This window comes from Bufo bufo, chromosome 2, assembly GCF_905171765.1.
Source record: "Bufo bufo chromosome 2, aBufBuf1.1, whole genome shotgun sequence".
Lineage (NCBI taxonomy): Eukaryota > Metazoa > Chordata > Amphibia > Anura > Bufonidae > Bufo > Bufo bufo.
The window spans coordinates 448,750,258-448,774,901 of NC_053390.1; positions in this window are offsets into that span (position 1 = coordinate 448,750,258).

Here is a 24,644-nt window from a genome sequence, read left to right on the forward strand (position 1 = left end):
TTTCAGGCAGGGACTCTCAGCTGTACAAGTCATTATGATGCTGTGAGGGTCAGAGGAGCACATAACGCACTTATGTGACACTGTGGTCTGGAGAAGGGTCATGCCCAGGATACCCTAGGCCACTTACACAATGATACTCTATAGGTAAACTGTAATGTGTGGGCACCGACACCCCTTTGGCCTATTGTACATGAGAGTATTGGTAAACGTCTATAATACGAATCAGCAGTACAGACATTACAGATTAAGCTGCATTACTTACCAGGGCTTATTATTACTTCTTGAAAATTGAACTACATAAGACAGCCACTTAAAAAAAATGGCTGAAATGCAGATAACTTGACAACGTGACATTTTTTTTTATTCTTTTAGTTAAAGGGATTGGACACTTTCTGGTTATTGTTGACCAATGAGTTTGTGAGATGATTATATGGCACTTACTAATATAGTCTTTGTTGAAATTCTGTGCCAACTACTAGGGTATACCCTATAAAGTCCTTTGTGTCATCCATGCAGAGGCCCTGTCCATAAGATGGCCGCTGATGGAGGGTCATGTGAGCAGGCAAATCACCTCCATGCAATGTCTTCTCCATTCAAATACACTGCACCTGCACCTGCACTTGTTATGTTGGGATTGTAGTGGTGGTGCAGTGTGCTTGATCAGAAGGAAGGTGGATTTCACCATTCTGTTTCTGCAAGGCAGGGGTTAATTTCCCTTGCTTGCTGTGTGTTCTGTTCCATGTAGAGGTTAATCCCTCTGTTTGTGTGACCTTGTTGGTGCTTTGGGTTAATGATCTCAGCTACGGTATATCGTCTGTCTGTGTATCCTGCCCCTTGGCTGAGCAACAGCAATAGTTCCTGTATCTGAGACTGTAGTTCTGTTACTCTGTTGTCTGTCCAGTCCTGATCTGTGTCCGTTGTAATGTCTGACCTGTTCCTGCTGTGGTCTATCTGTGTTAGGCCTCCTGCACACGAAGGTGTGCGCCCTGTTGCCGTATTGCGGACCGCATTAGCGTGCAGCTGCAATCTCTGAATGGATGTTCCAGAACGTCCATTCAGAGATAAACCAACCACCCAAGGACGTTTATAGTCAATGGGCGGTTGGGAAGTGGTTACAGAATAAGGAGCTATACTGTAGTTTGAAAAAAATATACTTTTTAAAGTATTTTTTCCAAATAAAACTACTACAAATTTTATTATAAACCCCTATGTGTCACGTAGAAAATTGTTGCAAAAATTATTTTGGTAGTCCAACAAATAAGATAGTTACAACCGTTTGAACCACCACAGGAGCTAAATCACAAAAAAGTGTCTGGTCATCGAGGCCTGGTCATTAAAGCGTTAACCAATGAGTGTTTTCCCCACTAGCAAGGTAAAGTGCTTACTGGTTATTGCATAGGAGGTAGGATGGAAGGAAATGTCGCCACTTCGCAATTGTTTAACAACTTCCAGCAGCATGGCCCCTGAAATAGAAGATTCATACTTACCTGCATCATGCTGCACTGCCCCCGCTGCCTCCATTTTCTGGTTCCCACGCTGTTTACACCTGGCAGTGCATGGCCATGGTCACATACACCGCTCCAGTCAATGACTGGCTGCAGTGGTGACACGCTGCTTGTGGCCACATTACCGCTGAAGCCAGTCATTGGCTGGAGGGGTGTACGACCATATCCATGCACTGCCAGGTGTAAACAGCACAGGGACCGGAAAATGGAGGCAGCGGGGGGGGGGGGGGGGGCAGTTTGGAGGACCAGAGCGGCGGCGAGCAGGTAAGTATAAGGCCTCCTGCACACGAACGTTTGGTTTTCCATTTACGTTCCGTTTTTTTGCGTTCCGTATACAGACCATATACGGAACCATTTATTTCAATGGATCCACAAAAAAACGGAAGGTACTCTGTATGCCTTCCGTTTCCATATTTCCGTTCCATTCAAACATAGAACATGTCCTATTATTGCCCGCAAATCAGGTTACGTGGCTCCATTCAAGTCAATGGGTCCGCAGAAATAAAAGGAATGCATCCGGAATGCATCCGTATATCTTCCGTATCTGTTCCATTTTTGCGGAACCATCTATTGAAAATTTTAAGCCCAGCCCAATTTTTTAATGTACTTACTGTTCAAACGTTATTGTATGCTTCCGTTTCCGTTTGCGATCCGAAAAAAAAACGGATCACAAACGTAAACCAAACGGAAAAATGGAACAGAAACGGAAACACTACTGAAACAAAAAAATGGAAAAACGGATTCGTTTAAAACGGACCGCAAAACCATACAGTCGTGTGCAGGAGGCCTAAGGCCCCTTTCACACGGGCGAGTATTCCACGCGGATGCGATGCGTGAGTTGAACGCATTGCACCCGCACTGAATCCCGACCTATTCATTTCTATGGGGCTGTTCACATGAGCGGTGATTTTCACGCATCACTTGTGCGTTGTGTGAAAATCGCAGCATGCTCTATTTTGTGCGTTTTTCACGTAACGCAGGCCCCATAGAAATGAATGGGGTTGCGTGAAAATCGCAAGCATCCGCAAGCAAGTGCGGATGCGGTGCGATTTTCACGCACGGTTGCTAGGAGACGATCGGGATGGAGACCCGATCATTATTATTTTCCCTTATAACATGGTTATAAGGGAAAATAATATCATTCTGAATACAGAATACATAGTAAAATAGCGCTGGAGGGGTTAAAAAAAATTAATAAAATAATTTAACTCACCTTAATCCACTTGATCGCGCAGCCGGCATCGCTTCTGTCTTCTTTCTTTGCTGTGTGCAGGAACAGGACCTGTGGTGACGTCACTCCGGTCATCACATGGTCCATCACATGATCTTTTACCATGGTGATGGTCCTGTTCCTGCACACAGCAAAAAAAGAAGACAGAAGCGATGTCAGCTGCGCGATCAAGGGGATTAAGGTGAGTTTAATTTTTATTTAATTTTTTTAACCCCTCCAACGCTATTTTACTATGCATTCTGTATTCAGAATGCTATTATTTTCCCTTATAACCATGTTATAAGGGAAAATAATACAATCTACAGAACACCGATGCCAAGCCCGAATTTCTATGAAGAAGTTCGGGTTTGGGTACCAAACATGCGCGATTTTTCTCACGCGAGTGCAAAACGCATTAGAATGTTTGCACTCGCGAGGAAAAATCGCGCATGTTCCCGCAACGTACCCGCACCTTTTCCCGCAACGCCCGTCTGAAAGAGGCCTAACTCTTTGGTTTTAGGGGCTATGCTGCAGCACGATATTTGGGACAATTACTGGGAACAAGTGTTAGGAAACATAGGAGCGCTCATATCTGTCCGGTATAATCGTGCAACTATCAGTTGATAAACAAGGAATAGCTCGTTTGTTGGCTGATTTGCATATTTTATCAAGATGAAATATGTATGATTATCTGCAGAACATCTCTCTGTGTAATTAGTTATGGGCTACCAATAATTATTATATCTAAATGAAGGAGGAATGACTGTGATAGTGATCGTTCCTCCCCAGTCAATTTGCACTGGTTTGTGTAAAAGGCCAATGCAAATGAGCTCCGATTAAAAAATTTTTTATTTGCGTCCCCTTGAAATAGAGCGATGTGACAATGCGGTCCCCAGGCCAAAAAAGGTTGTGCACTCCTGCCTTAGGGTGTGGCCCAACGTCAAACCAGTTACTTTGCACAGTAGTTTCACATTACTACTGATCTGTAATCTGCGGATCAATAACAGTCTGTCTCTAAAGAGCTGGGATACACGTCCAAGCAGTATTAACCAGATGAAAAACCACAGAGCACCATTAAAGGGGTCGTCACATGAAAAATATTTTACAGTTTTCAAACCAGCACCTGCATCTTAATGCTTTTGTAATTGCATGTAATTAAAAAATTAGCCTAGCCACTGAGTTATTCAACAAAATGTATGTGTCACGCTTCGGTGTGGGAGGGAAACCTACACCGAACGTAGGAGGGAAAGGGGTGAGGGGAAAAGGCCTGGAAACTAGGGAAAGGAGCAGGTCACCTCCTAGAGAAACTCTAATCAAAGTCCTGACTGACTGCAAGTATGAACTGACCCCGAAAGTAGGTGAGTTCATACACCGGAACCTAAGTCCTAACTCACCCTGTAGGACACTGGTACTAATGTCAGGACAAGAGACAACCTGTTCCTCCAAACAGGAGGACGAACAGGAGTCTCCCTCAGGCCTAAACACAAATTACAGGGAAAAGAGCAACACAAGTAAACCCACACCATAAACAAAAGGGAAGGAAGACACTTAACTTCAAATGGCTATGGAAGCACAGGAACTCCGCCGAGATCCGAACACCAGCACTACACAACAAGACTGAAGCTGAAGCTATAAACCGCCAGCATGGTGGGAGAAGCCACAATAAATAGGGAAGGTAAAATGACCACATAAGCAACACCTGAAGCAAGGGTTGTGGCCATTACCAGAAACAACACAGACACAAATTGATCCACTAGGAACCTGTCAGATCAAACCACATGTTCAGGGGCGTAACTAGAAGTGACTGGGCCCCATAGCAAATTTTTGTAAGGGCCCCCCCCAGCGCGCTTTACACCTCCCTCCTCCTGTGTAAACCCCACTCCTTTGGCACAGTGTAGCGGTATACTGTATATTGTGTGGCACAGTGTATGCTATATGTGTATAACATAAACATATTTCATATGAAAACTTACAATTACTTGGCTTGGCCTTTGGGATCTCGGACGCCACTTCCACACTTTGGCCGGGGGCTCGGCGGAGCTCATGTTGTGCTTTATCCTAATGAGAAAGATTTCATAATAAGGATTTGGAGAAGGGGCAGAGGGATAGCAGAGCAGGGAGAGGCTGGTGCTGCTACTAGGGGGCTCATACCATGGGGGAGTAATAAAGGCCACCATAATGCCCCCCCAGTAGAAATAATTCTCCTTATAATGTGACAGTGCAAAAAATACCCCCTTGTAATGCCCCCAGTTGAGCTAATGTCCCCATAGTGCCCCCATAATGTCCCAATATAAAATACCCCTATATAGTGCCCCCAGTAAATTCCCCCATAGTGCTCCTCTCCCCCCCTTCCTGCTAGTGCCCCACATAATGTACCAGTATAAAATGCCCCATATATAGTGCCCCAGTAGATGCCCCTTAGTGTCCGGCATCTGATAGGCCCCCCCCCCCCCCATGTGCCAGTATCAGGTGCCAACCCCTCTCCCCCCCCATGTGCCAGTATCAGGTGCCTCTCTCCCCCCCATGTGCCACTATCAGGTGCCAACCCCCCCATGTGCCAGTATCAGGTGCCAACCCCCACACATGACAGCTGCACCAGCACACTCAGCTCTACTATATCTCTATATATGACAGCTGCCCCATCACACCCAGCTCTGCTACATCTATATATCTCTAAGTATTGCTTATAGCTGAGTGTGCTGGTGTAGCTGTCATGTGTATTAGATGTAGCAGAGCTGGGTGTGCTGGGGCAGCTATCATATATAGAGATATAGCAGAGCTGAGTGTGCTGGGATAGCTGTCATATAGAGATATAGCAGTGCTGGGTGTGTTGGGGCAGCTGTCATGTGTATAGATGTACACTTAGCCAGCTATAACAGTAGAAGTCTCATATTTTTTCAACCAGTGGCAATGCAGCCCTTTTGGCTGTGAGGGTAAATGCTTTGCCTCTGATACATGGAGGTTGTGGGTTTGAATCCCAGACACATCAGGAGACTTCAGGAGACAGTAAGATTAGATCACATTAGCGAGGGGGCCTGGTCCGCATCTGCCGCTGCTGCTGTGAAGGGGCCCTGAACATTAAGACAAGAATCGATCATATTTAACTAACTTGAAAATAAACTGTCACACACGCTGCCGCTTCCCCTGCTTCCCCGGTAGTTACGCCACTGCACATGTTGCCAGTCTAACTGATCTCCTGGCACCTGTCATGAGAACTTCCGTGACAGTATCTGTATAGCGCCTCCTGCTGTTAGTTATTTTCTTATTTCTTTGTCCGGCTCACTGAAATGGCCGCACATGCTCAGTTTCAAGGACAAGGACACACACCCTTAGCTACAGCAGAAAAGACACTCCCCTTGAACTGTCAGCTTAATATAAATCTAGCAGAGCAATGAATGGGGAGATCTCTGGATCCATGTGAGGTACAGGGCTGGTTCTAGCTTTGTTAGAAAGAGGTTGTCATGTACTGATGATTTTCATCTTATATATTAGTCATGGGATAACCTTTTTAAAGGAAATATATCAGCAACATTTTTATTTGGCAGTTAAAACCAGATAGTAACACCTTTTTTCTAATCAGTTTTTATTTTCTGATTACAGATTTTCTTATTTTGTTTACTGAACATTAGTATGGGGGCGGCCATCTTGCCTGAGCCTGAGCTGTTCTTAACAGCATTTACAAAGTATTAAAACATTGCTTTATGGCAGCCCCATGGTCCATAGACACAATGGTCAGGAGATGACCCTATTGATTTAGGCCTCATGCACACAAACGTATTTTGTTTACGTGTCCGTTCCGTTTTTTTTGCGGATAGGATGCAGACCCATTCATTTCAATGGGTCCGCAAAAAATGTGAAAATAAATAGAACATGTCCTAATCTTGTCCGTTTTAGGCGTTATTACAATGGATCCGCCAAAAAAAACGAATGGCATACGCAATTTGTGAACCGCAAGACACATACGGTCGTGTGCATGTAGCCTAATTACATGGGAAAGTTTTCTAGGCAATCTCTGTGACCTGTGCAGAGGTCATTGTACAAGGAAAGAATAGATAAGATTTGACAATCACCTATTGTGAATGGATCCTGTCTTATCTATACACAGAGGTGATATCACTACAGGCAGGATTAGAATGAGTTAGGCCTCTTTCACACGGGCGTCACGTTTTGGCTCCGGAGGCGTCCCGGGTGCAATGCGGCAAACCCGCGCGAGTAGGTACCCAATTGCAGTCAGTTTTGACTGCGATTGCGTTCTGTTGTTCAGTTTTTATCGCTCGGGTGCAATGTGTTTTGCACGCGCGTGATAAAAAACTGAATGTGGTACCCAGACCCGAACTTCTTCACAGAAGTTCAGGTTTGGGTTTAAGGTTGTGTAGATTGTACAGTATTATTTTCCCTTATAACTGTCACGGGATTCCGAAGGTGCACTCGGTCCCCCATTGCCCGCAGAACTGTTGCTTAGCTTTTGGAATGAGGTTCTGTGTTTGACCTCATTCCCAGGGCGGCTTTACTAGCTGGGTGGCTCCCTGCTCCTAGTCTGCTTTGAGCGCCGAGCTGATCACTCGGTGCTCGACTGGTTGGTCTGTCGGTCATGTGACGCTGGCCACGTCACATGACCCTCACTCCCCACTATAAATACAGGCAGCCTGCTGGCTACAGGTTGCCTGTTAATTTCTAGGTTCCTGGCTATTTGTTGGACTGCTGAATACTTACCTGATCCTGTTCCCTGACCATCCTTTTGCCTGCTCCTCTCTGTACTGCGCTTCCGTCCTGGTATTGTGACCTCGGCTCCCACCTGACTACTCTCTTAGGACTCCTCTTGTACTTCTCTGCTCTCCTGGTATTTATGACCCCGGCTTCTCCTGACAATTCTCTGCTTGCTCCATTTGTACTTTGCAGCTTTCCTGGTATTGACTCGGTCCGTTCACGTCCTGTTGTTTGTCTGTCTGTCATCCCTGCACTTACTCCAAGTTAGGGATTGCCGTCCAGTTGTCCCCTGTCATTAGGACTCGCGAGGCAAGTAGGCAGGGCCAGGGGTAAGGGTGGAGCGCAGTGGTCACTTCCCTCCCCCCTGTGTGTGTGTGTACGTGACCGTTACAGATTAACAGGCCCAATAACCACTGTATTATGAATCCTCTGGTGACCCTGACTGACCATGTCTCTAATCTGACGCAGAGGGTGCAGGAGTTAGGGGAAAAATTCAGTTCTTTTGAGTTAGGGCAAGGTTCTTCCACTCCTCAGGCCTCCAGTCTGCATTTTGAGCCCCAGATTAAGCTCCCAGAACCCTTTTCTGGAGACCGGAGGAAGTTTCTCTCTTTTAAGGAGAGTTGCAAACTTTACTTCCGTTTGCGCCCCGTGTCCTCTGGCCCCGAGAGTCAACGCGTGGGCATTATCATTTCCCGATTACAGGGTGATCCCCAGGACTGGGCGTTCTCTTTACCTGCTGGCACCAGTTGTTTATATTCTGTGGAGGGGTTCTTTCAGGCCTTGGGTACCCTCTATGATGAACCAGACAGGGCTCTAGTAGCCGAGACGGCTCTAAAGGCACTGGTTCAGGGCAATTTACCAGCGAAGGATTATTGCACCCAATTCAGAAGGTGGTGTGTCCCCTCAGGATGGAACGAACCAGCCCTGAAGAGTCAGTTCAGGTCAGGTCTGTCTGATAAATTAAAGGATCTTCTGGTCAGTTATCAACTTCCAGAGACCTTAGAGGAGATGATGACCCTTGTTGTCCGACTTGACCGACGGGTTAGAGAGAGACGACAGGAACAACAGTTCTCTTCCCAGATGGTGGTCCAGCCAGAGGCCTATCCCAGAGACAATGCTGAGGTCTCCACCGAGGAACCCATGCAGGTTGGCATGACCCGAGGGAATCTTCGCCGCAGACGTGGAGAATGCTTTTACTGTGGAGATCCTGACCATTGGATCAACCAGTGTCCTAAGAAGGTCCTATCTGTCAAGTCTCCTAAGGCAAGGCAACCTAAAGACCAGGTACACCCTGAATTTTCTAAATGTAAGCTTTCAGTACCCATTACGATTTCTCTGGGAGTAGATAAATGGCCGGGTAAGGCCTTTATTGATTCTGGCTCAGCGGCTAGCTTTATTGACTCTGAGTATGCTGTAAGATTGGGTATTCCTATGTTTGCCTTACCAACTCCTATCCATGTCATGGCTATTGATGCTACTCCTCTTATTGGTGGTACGGTGAGCTTATGTACCTCGGAGATTTCTCTAACCGTGGGTGTGTGCCACTCAGAGAGATGTTCGCTTCTAGTCCTGGAGAACCTACCTGCTGAGGTGGTACTAGGGTTGCCTTGGCTCCGACTACATAACCCCACTATAGATTGGTCCAATGGGGAGTTTGTGAGATGGGGGCCTAAGTGTGACTCGTGCTTGTCCGTGGTACAGCCTGGGGTCTCAGTAAAGTCTGATACTTTACCCTCTGTTGTTAGAGAATATTCTGATGTATTCTCATCATCAACCCCGGAGGTTCTACCCCCCCATAGACCTTATGATTGTACCATAGAGCTAGTAGAGGGGGCCAAGTTTCCTAAAGGACGGATTTATAATCTTTCTATGCCCGAACGCAAGGCCATGGAAGATTATATTAAGGAGAGCCTTGGTAAAGGGCATATTAGACCTTCTGTCTCTCCTATGGGGGCGGGGTTTTTCTTCGTTAAGAAAAAAGATGGTGGTCTTAGGCCATGTATCGATTACCGGAGATTAAATAAAATCACTGTCCAGAATAGATACTCCCTCCCATTGATTCCGGATTTATTTAACCAGGTTCTGGGGGCAAACTGGTTTTCCAAAATTGACCTGAAAGGGGCATACAATCTAATCCGAATCAAGGAGGGAGACGAATGGAAGACGGCGTTCAATACACCGGTAGGACACTTTGAATATCAAGTGATGCCTTTTGGACTCAGCAATGCCCCAGCTGTGTTCCAAAACTTCATGAATGACATTCTTAAGGAGTACTTAGGTAAATTTGTTATTGTCTATCTTGACGACATTTTGATATTCTCTCCTGACTTCGAATCCCATGTGTCTCATGTTAAACAAGTATTAGAGGTGTTGAGGGAGAATCAGCTGTCCGCTAAACAAGAGAAATGTGTCTTTGGTGTACAGGAGATTCTGTTTCTAGGGCATGTTCTGACTCCTCACGCCTTCAAGATGGATCCTGGTAAGGTACTAGCAATTAAGGAATGGGTAAGACCTTCATCCTTAAAGGCCTTACAACGGTTCTTAGGTTTCGCCAATTACTATCGTAAATTTATTATGAATTTTTCCGTAATTGCTAAACCGTTGACCGACCTTACTAAGAAAGGGGCGGATTTGGAGAATTGGTCTACTGAGGCCATTTCTTCATTTGAAAAATTAAAAAAGGCCTTTAGTAGCGCTCCCATTCTGATCCAGCCTAATCAGGAGAAACCTTTTATTGTGGAGGTGGATGCGTCCGAGGACGGCGTAGGAGCAGTCCTTTCACAAGGTCCTGCTAGCCTCACTAATCTGAGACCATGTGCCTTCTTCTCCAGAAAATTCTCTCCCACGGAGAGAAACTACGACATAGGGAATAGGGAGCTGCTAGCCATTAAATGGGCATTTGAGGAGTGGAGGCATTTCCTGGAGGGGGCAAGACATTGTGTAACTGTTGTCACTGACCATAAAAACCTTATGTTTCTCGAGTCTGCTAAGAGGTTGAATCCCCGTCAAGCCAGATGGGCTCTGTTTTTTACTCGCTTTGATTTTTCCATCACGTTCAGGCCGGGAAGTAAAAATATGAAGGCGGACGCATTATCTCGGAGCTTCCAGGCTTTTCAACCTACTGAGGTACCACCTGAATCCATCCTACCAGCAAAAATCTTCTTAGCAGCTCTTAACCAGGATATCTCGGTTCGCATTAGGTCTGAACAACATCTGGCACCGGTATCCACCCCAACAGATAAGTTGTTTGTTCCCGTACAATTTCGTCTCCAGCTGTTGGGTGAGTGTCACGATTCTGCCTTTTGTGGACATCCGGGTGTTGAGGGCACTAAGGATCTGGTTTCTAGATCTTATTGGTGGCCCACTCTAACTAGGGATGTCAAGTCCTACGTGTCAGCCTGTGAGGTTTGTGCCAGGTCCAAGACACCTAGGACTCGCCCTGCTGGTAACCTACGACCCCTACCCATTCCCAGTAGACCCTGGTCCCATATCTCGATGGACTTTATAACTGACCTACCGCTGGCGGAGGGTAAGACTGTGGTTTGGGTAGTGGTCGATAGGTTTAGCAAGATGGTTCATTTCATTCCCCTGTCTAAACTTCCGAATGCTAAAACCCTGGCGTCTATTTTTGTGAGAGAGATTGTTCGTTTACATGGCATCCCGGAAAATATTGTTTCTGACAGGGGTGTGCAGTTTGTGTCCAAATTCTGGAGGGCCTTCTGTCAAAGATGTCAAATTTCATTGTCTTTTTCTTCCGCCTACCATCCTGAGAGTAATAAGCAGACTGAACAGAGGAAGATGTTCTAAGTTTGCTGTCTAAGGTGAAGACAAATAAGTCACAGGGGCCTGATGAGATACACCCAAAATTATTAAAAGAGCTTAGTGGTGAGCTGGCAAAACCGCTAACAGATTTATTTAACCAATCATTAGTAACAGGAGTCGTCCCGGAAGATTGGAAATTGGCAAATGTCGTGCCCATTCACAAGAAAGGTAGTAGGGAGGAATCGAGCAACTATAGACCAGTGAGTCTGACATCAATAGTAGGCAAATTAATGGAAACCCTATTAAAGGATAGGATTGTGGAACATATAAAATCCCATGGATTGCAAGATGAAAAACAACATGGGTTTACTTCAAGGAGATCATGTCAAACAAATGTTATAGATTTTTTTGACTGGGTGACTAAAATAATAGACGGTGGAGGTGCAGTAGACATCGCATATCTAGATTTTAGTAAGGCTTTTGACACTGTCCCACATAGAAGACTTATCAATAAACTGCAGTCATTGAGCATGGACTCCCATATTGTTGAGTGGATTAGGCAGTGGCTGAGTGACAGACAGCAGAGGGTTGTAGTCAATGGAGAACATTCAAAACAAGGTTATGTTACCAGTGGGGTTCCACAGGGATCTGTACTGGGACCAATTTTGTTTAATATCTTCATAAGTGATATTGCAAAAGGCCTCGATGGTAAGGTTTGTCTTTTTGCTGATGACACAAAGATATGTAACAGGGTTGATGTTCCTGGAGGGAAACGCCAAATGGAAAAGGATTTAGGAAAAATAGAAGAATGGTCAGAACTCTGGCAACTGAAATTTAATGTGGATAAGTGCAAGATAATGCACCTGAGGCGTAAAAACCCAAGGGCAGAATATAGAATATTTGACACAGTCCTGACCTCAGTATCTGAGGAAAGGGATTTAGGAGTAATTATTTGAGAAGACTTAAAGGTGGGAAGACAATGTAATAGGGCAGCACGAAATGCCAGCAGAATGCTTGGATGTATAGGGAGAGGTATAAGCAGTAGAAAGAGTGAAGTGCTTATGCCGCTGTACAGAACACTGGTGAGACCTCACTTGGAGTATTGTGCGCAGTACTGGAGGCCATATCTCCAGAAGGATATAGATACTCTAGAGAGAGTTCAGAGAAGAGCTACTAAACTAGTACATGGATTGCAGGATAAAACTTACCAGGAAAGGTTAAAGGACCTTAACATGTATAGCTTGGAAGAAAGAAGAGACAGAGGGGATATGATAGAAACTTTTAAATACATAAAGGGAATCAACTCGGTAAAGGAGGAGAGAATATTTAAAAGAAGAAAAACTACCACAAGAGGACACCGTTTTAAATTAGAGGGGCAAAGGTTTAAAAGTAATATAAGGAAGTATTACTTTACTGAGAGAGTAGTGGATGCATGGAATAGCCTTCCTGCAGAAGTGGTAGCTGCAAATACAGTGAAGGGGTTTAAGCATGCATGGGATAGGCATAAGGCTATCCTTCATATAAGATAGGGCCAGGGACTATTCATAGGATTCAGATATATTGGGCAGACTAGATGGGCCAAATGGTTCTTATCTGCCGACACATTCTATGTTTCTATGTTTCTATGTTTCTATGAACGCCTTAATCAGTCTGTGGAACAATTCTTGAGGTTGTATGTTGCTGATGACCAGCAATTATGGGTCAAATTCCTTCCGTTGGCTGAATTTGCTTTGAATAACCGTGTCAATTCTTCTGCTGGGGTCTCCCCTTTCTTTTGTAACCATGGTTTTCATCCCCGTTTTCATTCTGGGTCGTCCGTCTCCTCCTCTAACCCTGAAGCGGATAAACTCTCCTCCGAACTGTGCACAGTTTGGGCCCGGGTTCAATCGAACCTAGAAAAGGCTCAATGTTCTCAAAAACTCAAGGCCGATAGGAGACGTTCAAGGGGGGTAAACTTTCAGGTTGGGGATAAAGTATGGTTGTCCTCCAAGAATCTATCTCTCAAGGTAACTTCTAAAAAATTTGCTCCTCGTTTTATTGGACCATATAAGATCACGGAAGTGATTAACCCGGTATCTTTTAGGTTGGAGCTGCCTGAGTCATTCCACATTCATAATGTGTTCCATAAATCTCTGCTTAAAAAATATTTTGAACCGGTAGTACCATCAAAAGCCTCGCCTCCACCGCTTCTTGTTAATGATGCTGTCGAGTATGTGGTGTCTAAAATAGTGGATGTCAGGAAGGTGCGTAATTCCTTGCAGTACCTGATTCACTGGAAGGGGTATGGACCTGAAGAGAGATCTTGGGTACCTGCCAGGGAGGTTCATGCTCCTAGACTTGTTCGTAAATTTCATTTAGAACACCCTGAAAAGCCATCGCCTGAAGTCTTGGGTCCGGTGGCCCCTCGTAAAAGGGGGGGTACTGTCACGGGGTTCCGAAGGTGCACTCGGTCCCCCATTGCCCGCAGAACTGTTGCTTAGCTTTTGGAATGAGGTTCTGTGTTTGACCTCATTCCCAGGGCGGCTTTACTAGCTGGGTGGCTCCCTGCTCCTAGTCTGCTTTGAGCGCCGAGCTGATCACTCGGTGCTCGACTGGTTGGTCTGTCGGTCATGTGACGCTGGCCACGTCACATGACCCTCACTCCCCACTATAAATACAGGCAGCCTGCTGGCTACAGGTTGCCTGTTAATTTCTAGGTTCCTGGCTATTTGTTGGACTGCTGAATACTTACCTGATCCTGTTCCCTGACCATCCTTTTGCCTGCTCCTCCTGTACTGCGCTTCCGTCCTGGTATTGTGACCTCGGCTCCCACCTGACTACTCTCTTAGGACTCCTCTTGTACTTCTCTGCTCTCCTGGTATTTATGACCCCGGCTTCTCCTGACAATTCTCTGCTTGCTCCATTTGTACTTTGCAGCTTTCCTGGTATTTACTCGGTCCGTTCACGTCCTGTTGTTTGTCTGTCTGTCATCCCTGCACTTACTCCAAGTTAGGGATTGGCGTCCAGTTGTCCCCTGTCATTAGGACTCGCGAGGCAAGTAGGCAGGGCCAGGGGTAAGGGTGGAGCGCAGTGGTCACTTCCCTCCCCCCTGTGTGTGTGTGTACGCGACCGTTACAATAACATGGTTATAAGGGAAAATAATAGCATTCTTAATACAGAATGCATAGTACAAAAGGGCTGGAGGGGTTAAAAATAAATAAATAATAATTTAATTCACCTTAATCCACTTGTTCGCGCAGCCGACATCTCTTCTGTCTTCTTCTTTGAGGAATAGGACCTTTGATGACGTCACTGCGCTCATCACATGGTCCATCACATGATCTTTTACCATGGTGACGGAGTGACATCACCACAGGTCCTTTTCCTGCGCAGAGCAAAGATAAAGACAGAAGAGATGCCGGCTGCTCGAACAAGTGGGTTAAGGTGAGTTAATTTATTTTTATTTTTTTTAACCCCTCCAGCCCTATTGTACTATGCATTCTGTATTAGGAACGCTATTATTTTCCCTTATAACCATGTTATAAGGGAAAATAATAATGATCGGGTCTCCATCCCGATCGTCTCTTAGCAACCGTGCGTGAAAATCGCACCGCATCCGCACTTGCGGATGCTTGCGATTTTCAAGCAGCCCCATTCACTTCTATGGGGCCTGCGTTGCGTGTAAAACGCACAAAGAGGAGCTTGCTGCGATTTTCACGCAACGCACAAGTGATGCGTGAAAATTACCGCTCATCTGCACAGTCCCATAGAAATGAATGGGTCCGGAATCAGTGCGGGTGCAATGCGTTCACCTCACACATTGCACCCGCGCGGATATCTCGCCCATGTGAAAGGCGCCTTAGGCTACATGCACACGACCGTATGGGTTTTGCGGTCCGCAAATTGCGGATTCGCAAAAAAAAACGGATGACATTCTTATGCCATCCGTTTTTTTTTTGTGGATCCCATGTAACAATGCCTAAAACGGACAAGAATAGGACATGTTCTTTTTTTTTTGCGGAGCTACGGAACGGACACATTTTTATGCGGACCCATTGAAATGAATGGGTCCACATGCTATTCGCAAAAAAAATGGAACGTACACGGAAACAAACAACGTTCGTGTGCATGTAGCCTTAACTGCATTAAAGTGATCTGTACAGACCAAGAAGTGGCACCAATTATTGGCCATAGTGGCCAGTGCAAAAACTGCAAGATTTTTTTTTAAAGTTTAAACTAGCAGAAGGACCCAGCTTCGCACGGGTATATTTCATCTATTTCATTTAATGCTTGTGTGTGTCGTTAAAAGATATCGACAGTATCCCCAATAACAGTTACCTCTACAGCACCCCGCCCCTTTAACAGTGAACTCTGTAATTCTCCACCCCTTAAAACTGACCTCTCCACAGTGCCCTGCCACTTTAAAATAGAACCTCTACAGCAGCCCATCCCCTTAACTTTGACCTTCACAGCAGCCCGCCCCTTTAACAGTGAGTTTCACAGCACCCCACTCCCTTGACAGTGACCTCCTCAGGGGTCTGCCCCCTTAACAGTGACCTCCACAGTACCCCGCTGCCTTAACAGTGACCTCCACAGCAGTTGCCACTTTAATAGTGGCCCCTGCCCCCTTAACATTGACCTCCACAGTGAACGCCTCTTTAACAGTGACCTCCACAGTGCCCGCCCCTTTAACAGTGACCTGAACAGCACCCACCCCTTTAACAGTGACCTCCACAGTGCCCGCCTCTTTAACAGTGACCTCCACAGCTCCCTGCTTACCATGGTTAAGCAAACATAACCCTACCATCGACTGGCAAGCGAGACAGATTCTCGATTGGAGTGATTTTTGCATGGACAACTGTCTTAACACGTCTTTCTCTGTGGTCAGCACTAAAACTGTACCCTCGTTCATTTCCGAATTTTCTGATGTGTTTTCTGAGAGTGGTAACTACGAGTTTCCCCCGCATCGGGAGTATGATTGTCCCATCAATCTTATTCCTGGAGCTAAACTTCCCAAATCTCAGTTGTATAATCTTTCGGAGTCCGAAAGAAAGGATATGTGAGAGTATATCACGGAGAGCTTGGTGAAAGCTCATATCAGACCATCCAAATCCCCAGTGGCTGCTGGGTTTTTCTTTGTAAAAAAAAAAGATGGTGCCCTTAGACCATGTCTGGACTTCCGTGAGCTTAACCATATTACCGTCCGTGATCCTTACCCCCTTCCTTTCATTCCAGATTTGTTTAATCAAATTGTCGGTGCCAAATTGTTCTCTAAATTGGATCTGAGGGGGGCATATCATTTGGTAAGGATCAAAAAGGGGAGCGAATGGAAGACGGCCTTTAATACCCCTGAGGGTCATTTTGAGAATCTAGTCATGCCTTTTGGGTTAACCAATGTTCCAGCAGTTTTTCAACACTTTGTCAATGACATCTTTCATCATCTGGTGGGGAGATTTGTTGTTGTATATCTGGATGACATACTAATTTATTTTCCAGACATGGAGACTCATCAGGATCATGTGAGACAGATGTTACAGATCCTAAGAGAGAATAAATTGTATGCGAAGATAGAAAAATGTGTTTTTGCTGTTCAGGAAGTGCAATTCCTTGGTTACCTGCTCTCATCCTAAGGTTCTCGTATGGATCCCGAGAAAGTCTGTGCGGTGTTGGACTGGGATCAACCCAAAAAATCTGAAAGCGCTTTTGCGGTTTTTGGGATTTACCCACTACTACTGTAAATTCATCTTGAACTATTCAACTGTGGTTAAACCTTTAACAGACATGACTAGAAAGAGGGTCGATTTCTCTGTTTGGTCTGAGGCAGCATTACAAGATTTTCTGCTGTGAAGGAATGTTTTGCTTCAGACCCTATTCTGGTGCAACCGGACGTGTCTCAGCCATTTATTGTAGAGGTTGACCCATCCGAGGTAGGGGTGAGAGCAGTTTTGTCGCAAGTTACTTCACCTAGTAAATGGCGCCCATGTACTTTTTTCTCTAAAAAACTCTCGACTGCTGAAAGAAATTATGATGTGGGTAATAGGAAATTGCTGGCCATTAAGTTGGCTTTTGAAGAATGGCACCATTGGTTGGAAGGAGCAATTCATCCTATTACGGTAATTACTGATCACAAAAATCTGGCTTACCTTGAGTCGGCTAAACGACTTAATTCCAAGGCAGGCCAGATGGTCGCTGTTTTTCACCAGATTTAACTTTATTGTCACCTACCGCCCTGGGGTTAAGAACGTCAAGGTGGATGCCCTGGGGTTAAGAACGTCAAGGGGGGGGGGGGGGGGGGGCATGATTCTAAAGATTCTAGTCCTATTTTGTCTGAAGGGGTAATTATATCTGCCCTATATCCTGATCTTGAGGCTAAGGTATTGGAGGCCCAACAGGATGCACCGGACTCTTGTCCTCCAGGGAAATTGTTTGTTCCCTCAGATTTACGTCACAAGGTATTCGAGGAACATCACTGTGCTGTCTTGGCTGGACACCCTGGGAGTAGATCCACTGTCGATCTCATCTTGCGCAGATTTTGGTGGCCGGGGTTGCATAAGTGTGTTGAGGACTATGTGTCGGCTTCTTGTACCTGTGCTCGTGCTAAGGTGACACATACTTGGCCTTCTGGATCTCTTCTTCCGTTACCCATCCCATCCAGACCTTGGACGCATTTGTCCATGGACTTTATCACGGATTTACCAAATTCTTTGGGAAAAACCGTGATCCTGGTGGTAGTTGATCGGTTTAGCAAAATGGCGCATTTTATAGCATTGCCTGCTCTACCTAATGCCAAAACTATCACAGGTGCTTGTCGATTACATCGTGAAACTATATGGCATTCCCTCTGATGTGGTGTCTGATAGGGGGACTCAGTTTGTTTCCAGATTCTGGAAAGCATTCTGTACTCGACTGGGGGTACAATTGCCCTTTTCTTTGGCTTTTCATCCTCAGTCGAATGGACAGACGGAGTGCACCAATCAGAATCTGGAGACCTATTTGAGATGTTTTGTTTTGGAGAACCAGGAGGAGTGGTCTTTATTCTTGTCGTTAGCTGAGTTTGCCATTAATAACCGTAGACAGGAGTCCACTGATAAGACGCAGTTTTTTGGGGCATACGGATTCCATCCACAGTTTGGCACATTTTCTGGTCCTCAAACTTCCGGTATTCCTGAGGAGCAACGATTTTTCTCTTCTCTGTCTTCGATATCGGCAGAAAATTCAAAATAACCTGAAAAAGATGGGCAACATGTATAAGCGTGTGGCTGACAGGAGACGTATAAATGGCCCAGACCTGAGAGTAGGTGATTCTGTGTGGCTGTCCACAAGAAACATTAAGCTTAAGGTACCTTCTTGGAATTTGGGCCCAAGATTTATTGGTCCATATAAGATCACTGTCATTGTTAACCCTGTAGCCTTCCGTCTTGAAGTTCCTCATGCTTTGAAAATTTATAACGGATTTCATAAGTCGTTGTTGAAGAAATGTGTCAAACCTGTTGAGCCTCCTTGCCTCCGCTCCTGTCATGGTGGAAGGTAATTTTGAATTTCAAATCAGCAGGATTGTGGACTCCCAAATTCTCTGTAGATCACTCCAGTATCTCGTCCACTGGAAGGGTTGCGGACCAGAGGAGAGGATGTGGGTTCCAGCGGCCGAAGTTAATGCGAATCTTCTGGTGAAGGCCTTTCACAGAGCCCATCCTGATAAGGTCGGTCCTGGGTGCCCGGAGGTCACCCGTAGAAGGGGGGGTACAGTCACGGTCCCTCAGGTGACTGATGTCAGGAGATCAAGGAGACTGGCTGAGTGTGGAGGAATCTAACAGCCTCCTTGATTTCTCTTGATTCAGTGTTGATAGGGTTAATGACCACTTCCCTTGTCTTAGATGTTGCTGAGTGGTCATCACTTCTACCCTTTATAATCTGACCCTACCCTTCTAATTATGTGGTAGACTGCTTTATTTGGTTTTGGAAAGAGCTGGAGTGTGGTTCTCTCTGAGTTCCTGCTCATCCTTCTACAACAGAAGCTAAGTGTCTCGCTTGTTTGTATTTTGTCTTTTCCCCTTAGTTATGGTTACTAGGCCTCAGGGAGACGCTTGTTCCTTGAACTTGGAAGGAACGGGTTGTCTCAGCCCTGCCAATATCTTTAGGGATCCTCAGGGTCTCCAGGGCTTCCAGGTTCCTGTGTATGGGCATTTCTACCTTCAAGGGGTGCCCATACGGTTAGGAGTCAGGGCCAGGAGTAGGGTTCTTTAGGTGGTGACACTTTCCCTTCCCTAGCGTTGAGGCCTAGCGCATTTTTCCTTCCCCCTTGTTGTCGGTGGGGTGCTTGCTCCTTTACTTCATCAGTGACACCACCCCTTTAACGGTGACCTCCACAGTACCCGCCCCTTTAACAGTGACCTCCACAGCGCCCTGACCCTTTAATGCTAGGGCTACATGACGACATGTGTCACGCGACATTTTGTCTCAACAATTTTTATAATGATAGACTAAGGTGTCACACTGCGACATGTGACATGCTGCGACTGCGACACGACAGTTGCAAAAAATCCATCCAAGATGGATTTTTCTGTGACTGTCGTGTCGCAGTCACAGCATGTCACATGTCGCAGTGCAACACCATAGACTATCATTATAAAAATTGTCGCGCGACATTCGTGCAACATCAATGTCGCGCGACACATGTAGCAGTGTAGTTGTGCTCTATGTGTAGTGCGACTTATTGTCGTTGTGTAGCCCTAGCCTAAAGCTGACCTACAGCAGTGAAGAAAAATGGCTGGGTTGTTATGGAAACCTGGAGTAAAATAGTGTGTATGTGGAGACTAAGGCCCCTTTCACACGAGTGAGTATTCCACACGGCTGCAATGCGTGATGCGAATGCATTGCGCCCACACTGATTCGGGACCCATTCATTTCAATAGGTCTGTGTTCATGAGCATTGTTTTTCACGCATCACTTGTGCGTTGTGTAAAAATCGCAGCATGTTCTATATTCTTTGTTTTTCACACAACGCTGGAACCATAGAAGTGAAAGGGGCTGCGTGAAAATTGCATCGCATCCACAAGCAAGTGCGGATGCGATGTGTTTTTCACGGATGGTTGCTAAGAGATGTTGTTTGTAAACATTCCGTTTTTTATCACGCGCGTGCAATGCGCATTAAATCGCATTGCACATGTGCTATAAAAACTGAACAACTGAACGCGATCGCATACAAAACTGAATGAACTTGCTTGCGAAATCGCGCATTTTTCACTGAACGCATCCGGACCTAATCCACTCACGCTCGTCTGCAAGGGGCCTAAGGGCCTGCGAGCTTCTATTGGCTGATAAGGGGCATGTGACTGTCTGTATGGCAGTTGGGAAATGAAGAGAAAGACTTGCAGGCTTGTATTGGCTAATGCAGGTCATTTTTTGGGAATATCTCAGGAACGGTACGTCCTAGCGAGCTGTGACCCCCACAAGACTTCTTTCCAGGCAGCAAAGGCTGTGTATACCAAGTTTCGTTGAAATCGATGGTTGCGTTTTTGAGTGATCGCGGGACATACACACATATATAAGTCCTTCTTTATATATATATTTAAATATAAAAAAGTGGTATGGAAAATTAAAAGTAACATAATCAAAAATGATTTAAAAATATTATAAGCATAAAAAGTGATTTAAACAGCAAGTCATTTTCTGATGACACATTCCCTTTAAGTGGAGAGTGGAATATCACAAAGATGCAATTTTCGGAGATTTAAATAGTATGGTTTTTTGATTTAGCCATTATGCGCTACACATCTCACCAGAAGCCTGTAAAGCCCCATTCACACATCCGTGTCCGTGCTCAAATTCGTGAGCAGGTGGTCAGTGATGCATCCGTGAAGCTGCCTGTGAAGGATCCATGTTGGGTCCGTGTGTCTGTTTTTTGCTGTCCGGGTTGCACCCGTGTTTCACTGACACTGAACAGCTGAAAAATAATTTTCAAAGCATCTCTTCTTAATGATTCTCAAAACACGGATGCTATACGGATGGCATCCGTGTTGCATCCATGGTTTTCACAGACTCATAGACTATAATGGACGTGATGGATCCATGAACACAGACAAAATAGAGCATGTATCCGTGCTAAAAACACTGATGTGTGAATACACACATTAAAATGAATAGGGACGTGTGCTGTCCTTGGAGAACACGTACAGCACACGTCCGTGAAACACTGACGTGTGAATGAGGCTTTAGTCTGGGTCAGTCCCAAGAGATATGCAGAATTGTACTGTGTTCAGTCCCACATCATTACCTATAGGGGACACTGACGTCATTCATGCATGGAGTTTGAAGGGCACTATTTTCCATGCCTCTTGGATAGATGATCCATGCATCAAAAAGTAAATAAGCTCTTTCTGTTTGGTAGATAAAGTCCTAAATCCTGTTCCCAGCTAAGTATATCGGATGAGCAGGGTGTGTTGGTAGTGGATACAAGTAATCTGTAAGTACTGGATAGTGCATGACAAAGTGCTGTTTTATAGCTAATATGTTCCGACGTGGAAGACAGAGATGTCCAAAAATGTCTAAGGGTCTATTCATACTTCTGCAAAATGGGTCCGCATCCGTTCCGCAATTTTGCGGAACAAGTGCGGACCCATTCATTTTCAATGGGGCCGGAATGTGCTGTCCGCATTTGCGGAACCGCACTTCCGTTCCTCAAAAAAATAGAACATGCCCTATTCTTGTCCGCAATTGCGGACAAGAAAAGGCATTTTTTATGAGAGTGCCGACGATGTGCAGTCCGCAAAATACTTAATGCACATTGCCGATGTCCGTGTTTTGCGGATCCGCAAAACACATACGGACGTGTGAATGGACCCTAAGTTGCATAATCTGCCAGGCAGACAGAGGAGTGGGATCAGTATTAGGCTACTTTCACACTCGTGTTTTGGGCGGAACTGTCATGGATCTGCAAAAACTGATCTGTTACAATAAAACAACCGCATGCATCCGTCATGAGCTGATCCGTTACAATAATACAACCGCATGGATCCGTTTGTATTATCTGTAACATAGCCAATACGGATCCGTCATGAACTCCATTGAAAGTCAATAGGAGACGGATCCGTTTTCTATTGTGCCAGATTGTGTCTGAGAAAACAGATCTGTCCTCATTGACTTACATTGTGTGCCAGGACGGATCTGTTTGGCTGCATTCTGAGTGGATCCTTTTCCATTCAGAATGCATTAGGGCAAAACTGATCAGTTTTGGACCGCTTGTGAGAGCCCATGATGGATCTCACAAACGGAAAGCCAAAACGCGTGTGAAAGTATCCTGAGATGCAAGAGCTTGAACGAACATACTGTGCATTTCCTGCCCTGCATTAATTCCCCCAAGATGGCAGATAGTGTTGGGCGCGAATATTCGAATTGCAAATTTTAATCGCGAATATCGCCACTTAGAAAATTCGAGCAGATTTAGAATATAGTGCTATATATTCGTATTCGCGAATATTCTAGATTTTTTTTCATCTGAACCCATGATCCCTTCCTGCTTCTAGCTTGTGGGCCAATGAGAAGGCTGCAATGTCTTTGTCTGAGCTTAGCAACATCCCTAGCAACCAATAGGAAAGTTACCTACTCCTTACTATATAAGAACCCCCACAGCAGCCATTTTCTGCTGTGCTTTCCACACTACATTAGTTAGATAGTTAGTTAGCTTATATATAATACAGATAGTTAGTCGGAGATAGTCAGTGTAGGTTAGATAGTGATATAGTGTAGCTAATAGGTTCCAGTGCAGGGTGTTAGGTAGTGTGATAGGAATTGCTGTTTCTCTGCTGTCCATACATACATGCTACATACATAGTGCTGTGATGTACAAGTTCACAACAATACTTAGTGCACCAATCAGTAATATGTAGTCAGACCTGCTAAAATGTGAAGTTGCACGTATTGCGCAAAAATATGTGCATCATTAATTGCCGATTTGCGCAATTGTGAATATATTGGAGCACTCTATCTGCATATAAAGCTATTGTAATGGTCTGCAGTGCCAACCATTTTCTCCAGTCTCAGGAAACTTATACCAGCTTGAAAAATGTAGCAACAGTGACCCACGCCTGTATTGCGCGTGCAATACGCGCATATTACATTGGCGATTTTCGCAATAAATAAAATAATGGCGAATTCTCGAATTCATGACGAATATTCGCGAAATATCACGAATTCGAATATTGCCCCTGCCGCTCATCACTATTGGCAGAGGGGCAGCAGTTCTGATGGTCAAGTCTTATCACAAGAACTAGAAGCTTGCACATTCCAGGAAGCTGAGGTCATAATGTGTTATGTGCCATATGTTTCTGTAGGTCCTTTTTGCAAGACTGATTATCAGTTTTCTGATAGGCCTCTCCGACTCTAACACCAGGCGGGCTATCTAAAGGGAAGCTGTCACCAGTTTTATGGTGTCCTAACTAAGGGCAACATAAATAAGTGACTGATTCTCTTAGCAAAATGCTGGGTCACTTTCTTTAATTGACCCAGTCAATCTGCCAACATCTTGTATTGAAAAGCTCCAGCTCATAATGATAATGTCACGGATGGTGTAACAGAAAACTAGAAGACACAAATGAAGATCCGACTGACTTGATCCAAAACTAAGGAACCAACGGGTAAGCCCTGTAACAACGCTAGCTCTCTCCCTTACTTCTCAGCCTATGCAAAAATCTCAATGGTAGAAATTTGCATACCCTCGTTCCTCGACAGTATGACACCTGAACACCCTATAATAGTGAGGGGACACGACCACCGGCTCAATACACTTAATATGGAGGGAGTCAGGGTCACCTCGGATCAAGCAAACAGGAAAACAAAGATAAATGAACAGACTTATCTGTAGAAGCATCAGTTGTAGCATCCAGCATGTACACACTCCAGGAAGTTGTATAAACCGCAAAGTGATGCAGTATGGGAGGGGATTTAAAGGGATGCAATCAGTGCAACTAGATAACAGCTGAGAGAGGGAAACGAGATGACAAAACGAAAGCAAAACAAAAGAACCTCAAGCAGGAGGTTCTAAAGAATGTCTGTCAGAGCTTCACAGATGTCTGGCGGTGACAGATAAGTCATGAATATTTATGAGCTCCTGACTTTCCCCGCCTACCTGCTGCTGATTGACAGTTTTTTTCCATATGAATCAGCAGCAGTTGGGCAGGGGAGTGGCTATATCTCTGAATTAAAAAAACGCTGGACTCACTGACATCACGCTGGACTCAAATCAGCTCATTAGCATGCGGCATGTGGCATCTTTGTGTGTATATTATGAGGTAACCATCTGTCACACCAGTAAGTGAATACATCTAAGGTACTTTTTAGTAGTTAATGATTGTATATAATTAGTTAGATTATAATCAAATATCCACATGACAGGTTCCCTTTAAATCATACCCTGAGCAGAAGCCAGCGACCTCACATTGAATCCACTGAGGCGCCGGCCTAGGTAGGTTCTCAGGAGCACAGAC